The sequence below is a fragment of the Salvelinus namaycush genome, chromosome 4 (genome assembly GCF_016432855.1).
Source record: "Salvelinus namaycush isolate Seneca chromosome 4, SaNama_1.0, whole genome shotgun sequence".
NCBI classification, from domain to species: domain Eukaryota; kingdom Metazoa; phylum Chordata; class Actinopteri; order Salmoniformes; family Salmonidae; genus Salvelinus; species Salvelinus namaycush.
In genome coordinates, this window is record NC_052310.1 from 31665529 (window position 1) to 31678824 (window position 13296).

Below are 13296 nucleotides of genomic sequence, written 5' to 3' on the forward strand. Positions count from 1 at the left end.
AATCCAAAATTAAATCTATAATCGGCTTCCTATTTTGCAACAAAGAATCCTTCACCCATGCTGCCAAACATACCCTCGTAAATCTGACTATCCTACCAATCCTTGACTTCGGTGACATAATTTTTCAAAATAGCCTCCAACACTCTACTCAGCAAATGGATGCAGTCTATCACAGTGCCATCCGTTTTGGAACCAAATACTAAATATACACCAAATATACTACCCACCAATGCGACTTGTATGCTCTCGTTGGCTGGCCCTCGCTTCATATTCGTCGCCAATCCCACTGGCTCCAGGTCATCTATAAGTATTTGCTAGGTAAAGCCCCGCCTTATCTCAGTTCACTGGTCACCATAGCAGCACCCACCGGTAGTACGCGCTCCAGCAGGTATATTTCACTGGTCACCCCCAAAGCCAATTCCTCCTTTGGCCGCCTTTCCTTCCAGTTCTCTGCTGCCAATGACTGGAACAAATTGCAAAAATCACTGAAGCTGGAGACTCATATCCCCCTCTCTAACTTTAAGCACCAGCTGTCAGAGCAGCTCACAGATCACTGCACCTATACATAGCCCATCTGTAAATAGCCCATCCAACTACCTCATCCCCATACTGTTATTTATTTTTGCTCCTTTGTACCCCAGTATCTCTACTTGCACATTCATCTTCTGCACATCTATCACTCCAGTGTTTAATTGCTAAATTGTAATTATTTTGCCACTATGGCCAATGTATTGCCTTACCTCCCTTATCTTACCTCATTTGCACACACTGTATATATAATTTTCTATTGTGTTATTGACTGTATGTTTGTTTATCCCATATCCAACTCTGTGTTGTTGTTTGTGTCGCACTGCTTTGCTTTATCTTGGCCAGGTCGCAGTAAATGAGAACTTGTTCTCAAATGGCCTACCTGGTTAAATAAAGGTTAAATAAAAAACATCTGGCTAGTGGCTAGCTGAATGCTGCCTGAATTCAACGCATCTTACTATCTTTTGTGAGGAACAGAAACGTTTCACAGAGTACTTACTTAAAGCCCTCTGGTTCGAGGCCAAGCAGTCTCTTTCTCACCAGCAGGAGTTTGGGTGTGAAGTCTGGGATGAGCTGAATCCTCAACATGAGGTCCCCAACCACCTGATAGAGTGAAATGTACAGGGACAATCAGTATAAAGGCTCAGAGCAAGTTCAATAGTGACAATGTGGGATTTTTTTATGTTAACATAAATGTGACTATAACATCATTGCTATTACTAAATTGATACTCAAGATTTACTCTATTTAACAAGAACATTATACTTCCTCCATAGGCCCACAACCTTAATGGGGCAATCTGCAGTTGAAACAATATCAAAGCGTTCTCAGCGCCACTGTTTTGGTAATAAGCTGAGGAATGGGGCTGGAGAAATGTAACCACTCTCAAATTTATAGACCGAGCTATGGATGCATGGATTGATCATCCATGATATCAAAAATATTTTTATTTTATATTTTTGTTTGTTTAAAAACATTCAAGTAAACAAGCTTATACTTTGGGTTTTGATGGGCTACATTAGTTGAACTAAGCTCATGAGGCATTTAAAAGTTATATTAGAGCTGGGCGATATGCCCAAAATATTATCTCTAAATTTTTTCAAACTTATGGGTGATTCACGATATACATTATCTACCTTTTTTAAAATTGTATTCTCTCTAAATAAAGCTTAGTTGCACAATTAAAGGTCAATACACTGCATTAGGAATAATCTAATGTAAAATTATACCTAGGCTAAATATAAGCCTTCAACCATAAGACCCACTCATACACAACAAAAAATGGAAATGCAAAATGCAACAATTTCTAAGATTTTACCAAGTTAAAGTTCATATAAGGAAATCAGTCAATTGAAATAAATAAATTAGGCCCAAATCTATAGATTTCATACGACTGGGAATACATTTACATTTACATTTAAGTCATTTAGCAGACGCTCTTATCCAGAGCGACTTACAAATTGGTGCATTCACCTTATGATATCCAGTGGAACAGCCACTTTACAATAGTGCATCTAAATCTTTTAAGGGGGGGGTTAGAAGGATTACTTTATCCTATCCTAGGTATTCCTTAAAGAGGTGGGGTTTCAGGTGTCTCCGGAAGGTGGTGATTGACTCCGCTGTCCTGGCGTCGTGAGGGAGTTTGTTCCACCATTGGGGTGCCAGAGCAGCGAACAGTTTTGACTGGGCTGAGCGGGAACTGTACTTCCTCAGAGGTAGGGAGGGAGAGCTGGCCAAGGACGGCACGTTCAAGAGTTTTGGAGAGAAAAGAAAGAAGGGATACTGGTCTGTAGTTGTTGACATCGGAGGGATCGAGTGTAGGTTTTTTCAGAAGGGGTGCAACTCTCGCTCTCTTGAAGACGGAAGGGACGTAGCCAGCGGTCAAGGATGAGTTGATGAGCGAGGTGAGGTAAGGGAGAAGGTCTCCGGAAATGGTCTGGAGAAGAGAGGAGGGGATAGGGTCAAGCGGGCAGGTTGTTGGGCGGCCTGCCGTCACAAGACGCAAGATTTCATCTGGGGAGAGAGGGGAGAAAGAGGTGAAAGCACAGGGTAGGGCAGTGTGAGCAGAACCAGCGGTGTCGTTTGACTTAGCAAACGAGGATCGGATGTCGTCAACCTTCTTTTCAAAATGGTTGACGAAGTCATCCGCAGAGAGGGAGGAGGGGGGGGGAGGGGGAGGAGGATTCAGGAGGGAGGAGAAGGTGGCAAAGAGCTTCCTAGGGTTAGAGGCAGATGCTTGGAATTTAGAGTGGTAGAAAGTGGCTTTAGCAGCAGAGACAGAAGAGGAAAATGTAGAGAGGAGGGAGTGAAAGGATGCCAGGTCCGCAGGGAGGCGAGTTCTCCTCCATTTCCGCTCGGCTGCCCGGAGCCCTGTTCTGTGAGCTTGCAATGAGTCGTCGAGCCACGGAGCAGGAGGGGAGGACCGAGCCGGCCTGGAGGATAGGGGACATAGAGAGTCAAAGGATGCAGAAAGGGAGGAGAGGAGGGTTGAGGAGGCAGAATCAGGAGATAGGTTGGAGAAGGTTTGAGCAGAGGGAAGAGATGATAGGATGGAAGAGGAGAGAGTAGCGGGGGAGAGAGAGCGAAGGTTTGGACGGCGCTATACCATCCGAGTAGGGGCAGAGTGGGAAGTGTTGGATGAGAGCGAGAGGGAAAAGGATACAAGGTAGTGGTCGGAGACTTGGAGGGGAGTTGCAATGAGATTAGTGGAAGAACAGCATCTAGTAAAGATGAGGTCAAGCGTATTGCCTGCCTTGTGAGTAGGGGGGAAGGTGAGAGGGTGAGGTCAAAAGAGGAGAGGAGTGGAAAGAGGGAGGCAGAGAGGAATGAGTCAAAGGTAGACGTGGGGAGGTTAAAGTCACCCAGAACTGTGAGAGGTGAGCCATCCTCAGGGAAGGAACTTATCAAGGCGTCAAGCTCATTGATGAACTCTCCAAGGGAACCTGGAGGGCGATAAATGATAAGGATGTTAAGCTTGAAAGGGCTGGTAACTGTGACAGCATGGAATTCAAAGGAGGCGATAGACAGATGGGTCAGGGGAGAAAGAGAGAATGTCCACTTGGGAGAGATGAGGATCCCAGTGCCACCACCCCGCTGACCAGAAGCTCTCGGGGTGTGCGAGAACACGTGGGCAGACGAGGAGAGAGCAGTAGGAGTAGCAGTGTTATCTGTGGTAATCCATGTTTCCGTCAGTGCCAAGAAGTCGAGGGACTGGAGGGAAGCATAGGCTGAGATGAACTCTGCCTTGTTGGCCGCAGATCGGCAGTTCCAGAGGCTGCCGGAGACCTGGAACTCCACGTGGGTCGTGCGCGCTGGGACCACCAGGTTAGGGTGGCAGCGGCCACGCGGTGTGAAGCGTTTGTATGGTCTGTGCAGAGAGGAGAGAACAGGGATAGACAGACACATAGTTGACAGGCTACAGAAGAGGCTACGCTAATGCAAAGGAGATTGGAATGACAAGTGGACTACACGTCTCGAATGTTCAGAAAGTTAAGCTTACGTAGCAAAAATCTTATTGACTAAAATGATGCAATACTGCTGACTGGTGAAGTAGGCTAGCTAGCAGTGGCTGCGTTGTTGACTTTGTTTGAAAGTGTTGCTGGCTAGGTAGCCTCGATAACTGGCTAGGTAACCTCGATAACTGGCCAGATAATTACTCTAAACTACACAATTATCTTAGATACAAGGACAGCAAAGACAACTATGTAGCTAGCTAACACTACACCAATCAAATCGTTCCGTTGTACTGTTTCGGCAGAAGTTGGCTAGCTGGCTAGCTAGCAGTGTTGACAACGCTAGGACGGCGAGAATAGCTGGCCAGCTGACCTTGTTTGAAAGTGGAGCTGGCTAGGCAACCTCGATAACTGGCTAGATGATTACTCTAAACTACACAATTATCTTAGATACAAAGACAGCAAAGACAACTATGTAGCTAGCTAACACTACACTAATCAAATCGTTCCGTTGTAATGATTCGGTAGAAGTTGGCTAGCTGGCTAGCTAGCAGTGTTGACAACGTTAGAAGATTCGATAATTCGATAATAATCTAAACTACACAATTATCTTTGATACAAAGACGGCTATGTAGCTAGCTAAGAAAAAAGTGCTAAGATCAAACAAATCAAACCGTTGTACTGTAATGAAATGAAATTAAATGTAATACTACCTGTGGAGCGAAGCGAAATGCGACTACTCGCTCCAACCCGGAAGGAATACAGATATGCATCTGTTAAACAGAGAAATATTTTTTTTTAAAGGTAGGGGCGTGGATCAGAAAACCAGTCAGTATCTGGTGTGACCACCATTTACCTCATGCTGCTCGACACATCTCCTTTGCACAGAGTTGATAAGGCTGTTGATTGTGGACTGTGGAATGTTGTCCCACTCCTCTTCAATGGCAGTGCAAAGTTGCTGGATATTGACGGGAAATGTAACACCCTATCGTACACTTCGATCCAGAGCATGGGTGGGTGACATGTCAATGGGTGACATGTCTGGTGGGTATGCAGGCCATGGAAGAACTGGGACATTTTAAGCCTTCAGAAATTGTGTACAGATCCTCGCGACATGCGGCCGTGCATTACTATGCTGATACATGAGGGGATGGCGGCGGATGAATGGCACAACAATGGGCCTCAGGATCTCGTCATGGAATCTCTGTGCATTCAAATTGCCATCGATAAAATGCAATTCTGTTCATTGTCTGTAGCTTATACCATGACCCCATTGCCACCATGGGGCACTCTGTTCACAACGTCTACATCAGCAAACCGCTCGCCCACACGACACCATCTCCCCAGTACAGTTGAAACCGGGAGTCATCCGTGAAGAGCACACTTCTCCAGCGTGCCAGTGGCCATCGAAGGTGAGACTTTGTTCACTGAAGTTGGTTACAACAAAGCACTGCAGTCACGCAAAGACCCCGGTGAGGACAACGAGCACACAAGTGAGCTTCCCTGAGACAGTTTCTGACAGTTTGTGAAGAAATTATTCGGTTGTGCAAACCCACAGCTTCATCAGCTGCCCGGGTGGCTGGTCTCGGGTGGCTGGTCTCAGAAGATCCCGCCGCTGAAGAAGCCGGATGTGGAGGTCCTGGGATGGCGTGGTTACATGTGGTCTGCGGTTGTGAGGCTGGTTGGACGTATTGCCAAATTCTCTGAAATGACGTTGATGGCAGAGAAACGAACATAAAATTATCTGGCAACAGCTCTGATGGACATGCCTGCAATGAACATGCCAATTGCACGCTCACTCAAACTTCAGACATCTGTGACATTGTGTTGTGTGACAAAACTGCACATTTTAGATTGGCCTTCTATTGTCCCCAGCACAAGGTGCACCTGCGTAATGATCATGCTGTTTAATCAGCTTCTTGATATGCTACATCTGTCAGGTGGATGGATTAGCTTAGCAAAGGAGAAAAGTTCACTAACAGGGATGTAAACAAATTAATGCACAAAAATTGAGAGAAATCAGCTTTTTTGTGCGTATGGTACATTTTTGTGATCTTTTATTTCAGCTCATGAACACTTTACATTTTGCGTTTATACTTTTTTCCGGTATAATTTAATTATTTTATAAAAATAGTTTAACCTGCTTTTTTGCAATAATCACTGATTTGGCTTTCAAGCCTGTCTATGGAAATGTAATTTTTGTTGAACCATGCACATCCACTAATAATGAGTGGTAGCAGGCATTATAGAAAATTAACACAGGTCTCATAAACAATCTCTTAAGCACAAGCCCAATGCTAGTGAGTAGCCAGCAAATCTTTATATTTAAAGTCTAGCCAATTTGGATCCATTTGCTTGCTAAAAAGGTAGAACAGTTGAAGTGTTATGAATACACCCTCCTATCCATCTCCAACTGTTTGAACAATATAGCCTGTTCACTTTGTTTAGATGTTGAAATCAAGTGGCCTACCTGCATAACAAACATGCTAATTTCTCAAAATGAGAACGTGTTGCCAATTCCTAACACAAATGCATCTTTTTATGCTCATTGCACATTTATAAAACAAAGACTAGACAGCTAGCACAGCTGTGTGCGAGTGGGGGGTTCACAGTGCACACAGCATAGAAGAGCGCAAAGGAGACAAACTCATAAAAACTGAAGAAAAAAATGCAATACAGGCATTTGGAACATCGTCCAGCCCTATGTTATATTCTTCAAGATCCAATGGGGACAGATCATTCATTTATAAATCCAGTGAAAAAGGCTAGGGGTTGCAAATCCCAGAGCCCATGTGTGTTTGTGAGCAGGGGTTTTGAGAGAGAGCTTTCAATTTTGTGCAGATATGGGATATATATTTTTTAATAAATTATTAATATAGTTTATTTATTTACTGTCCTATCATGATGGAATGGTCCCCAACCCTATACCCTAGACACCCACCTGAGCAACCCATACACTAAAGAGAAGTCCTTATCTGTTTTATGGGCCTACTGTAAGTAGCCTATACGCAACCAAATCAGAAAGATGAATGTGATGAATGAATGTGTCAGAGACCTACTAAAGCAGCACCGCCCCCTCAAGATTCTGAGCCTGCCTGGCAGGGTTGGTCCTACAAAACAATGCCCCCTGATCGGAGAGCATAATATACAAGGAAATTCTCAAAGCTGCTAATGAGAACCTTGACGATGTTGTTCCTAGACAGTGGGGATTCCGGTAGGGTGCCCCCACCCAGGCAGTGGCAGTCCTGGCAAAACTAGCTGCAGTAACCCATGGGGAGGGGGGGGTCACACTCAGACATTCAGAGAGGGGGCATATTATTGTGGCCCTGGTGGCACAAAATCAAAGGTCTGACTGCACAGAGAAGCTTGGGAATATGGTCACAACGGGGGACCAGTGTGTGGGTGTTTCAGGGGAAGGGGGTGTATCTGATCTCCCTTACCTAGGATTTGACAAAGGTTAATCAAATCTCTCAATTATTGCATGCCTTCTCATACAGCTGCAACTGTTTATGCATTCGTAAATCAAGTCCTTTCTTGAATTGGGCTCTGGGATGGAACAACTGTTGAGCATCTGAGTTTATGGTTGTTTATGTGGGAAAGGGGTTGAGTGTGTATGAGTGTTTGTGTGTATCCCACAACTGTTGCTAGGGAGTAAAGATGTTAAGGACAACATAGGATGAATCACAATAATTGTTTGCTAAAATAATAACTGCTTGCCAAAATGTAATTTTTGTAATGGCAATCCTGGTAAGAGGTAACAATCCTTTGCATGAACTACCTACATATTTACATATATTAATTGTTAATTATGGAAATTAAGATAAGCAGGATTTCTATATATTTTTTTTAATAGCTATATATAATACAAATTGAGGTGAGAGCGATGGAAATGCTTTTGGCAGCTGATCTGCTTCTGTTCTGTGGGTGGTACTGTGTGCTCTTTTTTTCGAAGGATTTGGTCCCGGTCTCTCGGGGGCCTTGGTATCCGGGGTGGTCTGCCGGTCACTGGGATGACAACCCAACTTGGGATGTGGAGAAGTTTTAGCAAGTGGAAAAGTGGGGAACAATTGGGGGTTTACTTAGTAGCAATGCAAATATCATGGTATAGCTATATGGACACTCAATCACTATGGTACATTTTAATGGTGCGTTTACAAACATATATTATGATAAATAGATTTGAAACTTGTATTTCATTATGGTAAATGGTGAAATAAGTATAGCCAGTTATAATTATAATGGCTTAGCAGATAATAAGAAAAGACAGTCAGTATTTACATGGCTAAAAGACAAGGAATATAATATCTATTGTTTACGGGAAACTCATTCAGCAATTTCAGATGAAGTTGTGTGGTAAAAGGACTGGGGGGGCGAAATATATTTCTCCCATGGGCAAAGAAATTCAAAAGGCGTGATGATATTAATCCAAATGTGCAAATTGACCACAGATCCTCAAGGTAGATGGATGATCTTAAATATGTTATTGGACCATAAACAGATATGACTCATTAACCTATACGGTCCAAATAATGATGATCCACGTTTCTTTGAAAATATATATAATAATTTATCAACGCTACAAGCAATACAATACTCTATTATTAAGGTGGGAGATTATAATATGGTTTTAAAAACATCTATGGACCGTAAAGGAAATCACACTACAAACTATCACCCTCATGCCCTTAAGGAAATCATGAATGTCATGGTTATATTGGAATTAGTGGATATATGGAGGCTTAAATATCCTGACCTAGTGAAATATACATGGCAGAGGCTCAATTAACCTAGTCGTCTTGAGTACATTCTTATGTCATTCTCTCTGGCACCAAAAGTTTAAAAAGTGTTGATAGGGGACAGAATGAGGTCAGACCATCACATAATTGGCATATATATTATTCTTACAGAATTTCCACATGGGCAAGGATATTGGAAATTTAATCAGTCTACTGGATGATAACTTGTTTTTAACTAGGACAGAGGAATTTATAACAGACTTTTTCCGACATAGCATACGTACAGCAGATCCCCTTATTGTATGGGACACTTTTAAAATGTGCCTTTAGAGGTACTCATCTCTAAAACAAAAGCAATTTAGGTCAAAAGAGTCCATATTAACAAAAGAAATGGAAGGACTAATAGTACAGATAGATAGCAATAAAAACTGCACCATAAAGGCTCAGAATAAGTTAAAGGAAAAACAAAAAATAAATTGAGGCTAATATATTATAAAAATAAGGCGAACTGGATGGAATGTGTGGAAAAAGCACCGTATATTTAAAAAAATCTTCAACATAGAAATTACACCAAAAATAATTTACTGCAACTTGCTACAAATGATGGAGTAACCCATGATTCACCAAACAATATTTTGAAAGAGGAAGTACTTTAAGCATGTTTTCGTTTCATTTTCCTCCATCTCCACTAACCAAAGCTAATTGTATGGCTTTCTTTTACTATTAATAATGTAAAATGATGCATTATTATGCAATTAAAGCCTTCAAGTCTAGGAAAACTCCAGGGCTGGATGGCATACCAGTGGAGGTATACCAAACCTTGATATACTCAGAGGATCGTTATCAGCACGTTTGAACCATTCCTATATAAAATGGTAGATTATCAGACACTTAACAAGGTCTGATTTCATTATTACTGAAACAGGATCCAAGTGGTAAATAAACTCAGCAAAAAAAGAAAAGCCCCTTTTTCAGGACCCTGTCTTTCAAAGACAATTCATAAAAATCCAAATAACTTCACAGATCTTCATTGTAAAGGGTTTAAACACTGTTTCCCATGCTTGTTCAATGAACCACAAACAATTAATGAACATGCAGCTATGGAACAGTCGTTAAGACCCAAACAGCAGACGGTAGACAATTAAGGTCACAGTTATCAAAACTTAGGACACTAAAGAGGCCTTTCTACTGACTCTGAAAAACATCTAAAGAAAAGTTCCCAGGGTCCCTGCTCATCTGCGTGAACGTGCCTTAGGCATGCTGCAAGGAGTCATGAGGACTGCAGATGTGGCCAGGGCAATAAATTGCAATGTCCGTACATACTGTGAGACGCCTAAGATAGTGCTACAGGGAGACAGGACGGATAGCCGATCGTCCTCGCAGTGTCAGACCACGTGTAACAACACCTGCACAGGATTGGTACATCCGAACATCACACCTGCGGGACAGGTACAGGACGGCAACAACTGCCCGAGTTACACCAGGAACGCACAATCCCTCCATCAATGCTCAGACTGTCCGCAATAGGCTGAGAGAGGCTGGACTGAGGGCTTGTAGGCCTGTTGTAAGGCAGGTCCTCACCAGACATCACCGGCAACAACGTCGCCCTATGGGCACAAACCCACCGTCGCTGAACCAGACAGGACTGGCAAAAAGTGCTCTTCACTGAGGAGTTGCGGTTTTGTCTCACCAGGGGTGATGGTCGGATTCGCGTTTATCGTCGACGGAATGAGTGTTACATCGAGGCCTGTACTCTGGAGCGGGATCGATTTGGAGGTGGAGGGTCCGTCATGGTCTGGGGCGGTGTGTCACGGCATCATCGGACTGAGCTTGTTGTCATTGCAGGCAAATCTCAATGCTGTGCGTTACAGGGAAGACATCCTCCTCCCTCATGTGGTACCCTTCCTGCAGGCTCATCCTGACATGACCCTCCAGCATGACAATACCACCAGCCATACTGCTCGTTATGTGCATGATTTCCTGCGTTCTGCCATGGCCAGCGAAGAGCCCGGATCTCAACCCCATTGAGCCCGTCTGGAACCTGCTGGATCAGAAGGTGAGGGCTAGGGCCATTCCCCCCAGAATGGGAACTTGCAGGTGCCTTGGTGGAAGAGTGGGGTAACATCTCACAGCAAGAACTGGCAAATATGGTGCAGTCCATGAGGAGATGCACTGCAGTACTTAATGCAGCTGGTGGCCACACCAAATACTGACTGTTACTTTAGATTTTGACCCCCCCTTTGTTCAGGGACACATTATTCCATTTCTGTGGAACTTGTTCAGTTTATGTCTCAGTTGTTGAATCTTGTTAAGTTCATACAAATATTTACACGTTAAGTTTGCTGGAAATAAACACAGTTGACAGTGAGAGGACCTTTCTTTGTTTGCTGAGTTTACACACACATCCAAAAATGGACGCAGCAACTACAGATTGCCCCTTTAACAACCTTCCTACAATCACTTCAATATCAATTCAAGATAGATCAATACTGGGTATCTGAGAATCTGCTCATGTTGATTCCTCAACATACCCTGACAATGACAGAAAAGAGGGACCTGCAGCCAGGGCCCAGGTTGATGTAGGGATCCAGCAAGGACTCATGCATGTGTGGGTGGGGTAACAGAGACAGCTTGGACAGCACTGACGTCACCTGCAGGTTCACATCATAAGGCTGGAGGACAGAGAAGGGACAGTCAGTGAGCTCAGGTACACCTAAGTGAATGTAGATCTAGACACCACAATATCGCTAAACTCACAAAGCAGATTTAAGTGTTTAATCCAATTGATGCCCCGGTTGAACATTCTGAGCCGGTTTCCCTGACAGAGATTAAAGTGCTTCTTAGAGTCTTGGACTAAGAAGCACTTTCAATGAACAGGATATTTTAGTCTAGGACTACACTAAAACTGTGTCCGGGAAAACATCCCTCTGAGATCTTTCCTTACTTCAAACTCACCTGATCCAAAATACGGCCCATCCTGTCGAAGAGGACTTTAAGGAAGTGGCCCTCAAAGAACGGACTGTCCAGGTTACACTTATCTAGGGCTTTGGGGGTGCCGCGCCAGTCCCATCTCTGACATATCCCACAGTAGTCCCTGAACTGAAAGAGATGAGGACAATGATAAAATGTTGAGTATAACATTGGGTAGACAACAGGGCTTCAAACTAACATTGTCCCCTAAGTTTTTCAGTTTTCGGCACAAGCCCATGATTTGGTTGCAAACATTTCTTCCCACGGCATCACACAATAGATTTTTTTTTGTATCATCTTATAAAGTCATTCACAGTGCTTTATTAATAAGTGTAATAGACTGCTGAGATATATTTTCATGTGCAACCTAATCCAGTGGTCATGCATTTTGGGTTGACAATTAGGCTATTGTTATACACTGCTCAAAAAAATAAAGGGAACACTTAAACAACACAATGTAACTCCAAGTCAATCACACTTCTGTGAAATCAAACTGTCCACTTAGGAAGCAACACTGATTGACAATAAATTTCACATGCTGTTGTGCAAATGGTATAGACAAAAGGTGGAAATTATAGGCAATTAGCAAGGCACCCCCAATAAAGGAGTGATTCTGCAGGTGGTGACCACAGACCACTTCTCAGTTCCTATGCTTCCTGGCTGATGTTTTGGTCACTTTTGAATGCTGGCGGTGCTCTCACTCTAGTGGTAGCATGAGACGGAGTCTACAACCCACACAAGTGGCTCAGGTAGTGCAGCTCATCCAGGATGGCACATCAATGCGAGCTGTGGCAAGAAGGTTTGCTGTGTCTGTCAGCGTAGTGTCCAGAGCATGGAGGCGCTACCAGGAGACAGGCCAGTACATAAGGAGATGTGGAGGAGGCCGTAGGAGGGCAACAACCCAGCAGCAGGACCGCTACCTCCGCCTTTGAGCAGGAGGAGCACTGCCAGAGCCCTGCAAAATGACCTCCAGCAGGCCACAAATGTGCATGTGTCAGCATATGGTCTCACAAGGAAAGAGCCTTCAACTATAAAAGGTGCTTTTTGAACTCTCCTAGCTTTGCCATTGAGGAACTGAAGCAAGCACACTTACAATTACTGTTGTTGTTTTTACGCAATCCAAAAACGTTCTATTATAAATCGCAATCTGGGTCAGGTGGGCATAATTTGAAAACGTATTCTATTACAAACATGGCTAGCTAAGTTATAACATACAATCTTGCAGTATTAGGCTTTCAAAAGGCACTAAAGGCACTAAAGATTGTAATTTTGGTGCGCATAGAATTGAGTCATGAGTGCAATCAAGTGCATGTTCCACGGCAAATTTTCTTCACAATATAACAAACATAGGCTCATTCTGTTCAGGACAATCAAGGGTATAACGCAAGTCATCCTTGTAACTGTGGATCAAACATGGCGATCATAAAGGTTGATAGTGTAAATGACATGAGTTTTCAAATATGGAAATGTGAAGTGGACATTTGGACTCATGGGTGTGTGGTTTGCTTGTATGACATCAAAGTGGTATTTATTATAATGCTCAATCTCTCAGAACACATCGACCCTATCGATTTACAGCATTTCCCTCACTCAGACAACAACAAATGTGC

General features: G+C 43.4%; 1 pseudogene; it reads right to left on the minus strand.

The window, feature by feature from the left end:
* The window catches only part of LOC120045576, a 63319-nt pseudogene that overhangs the window by 17860 nt on the left and 32163 nt on the right, over positions 1-13296 (minus strand).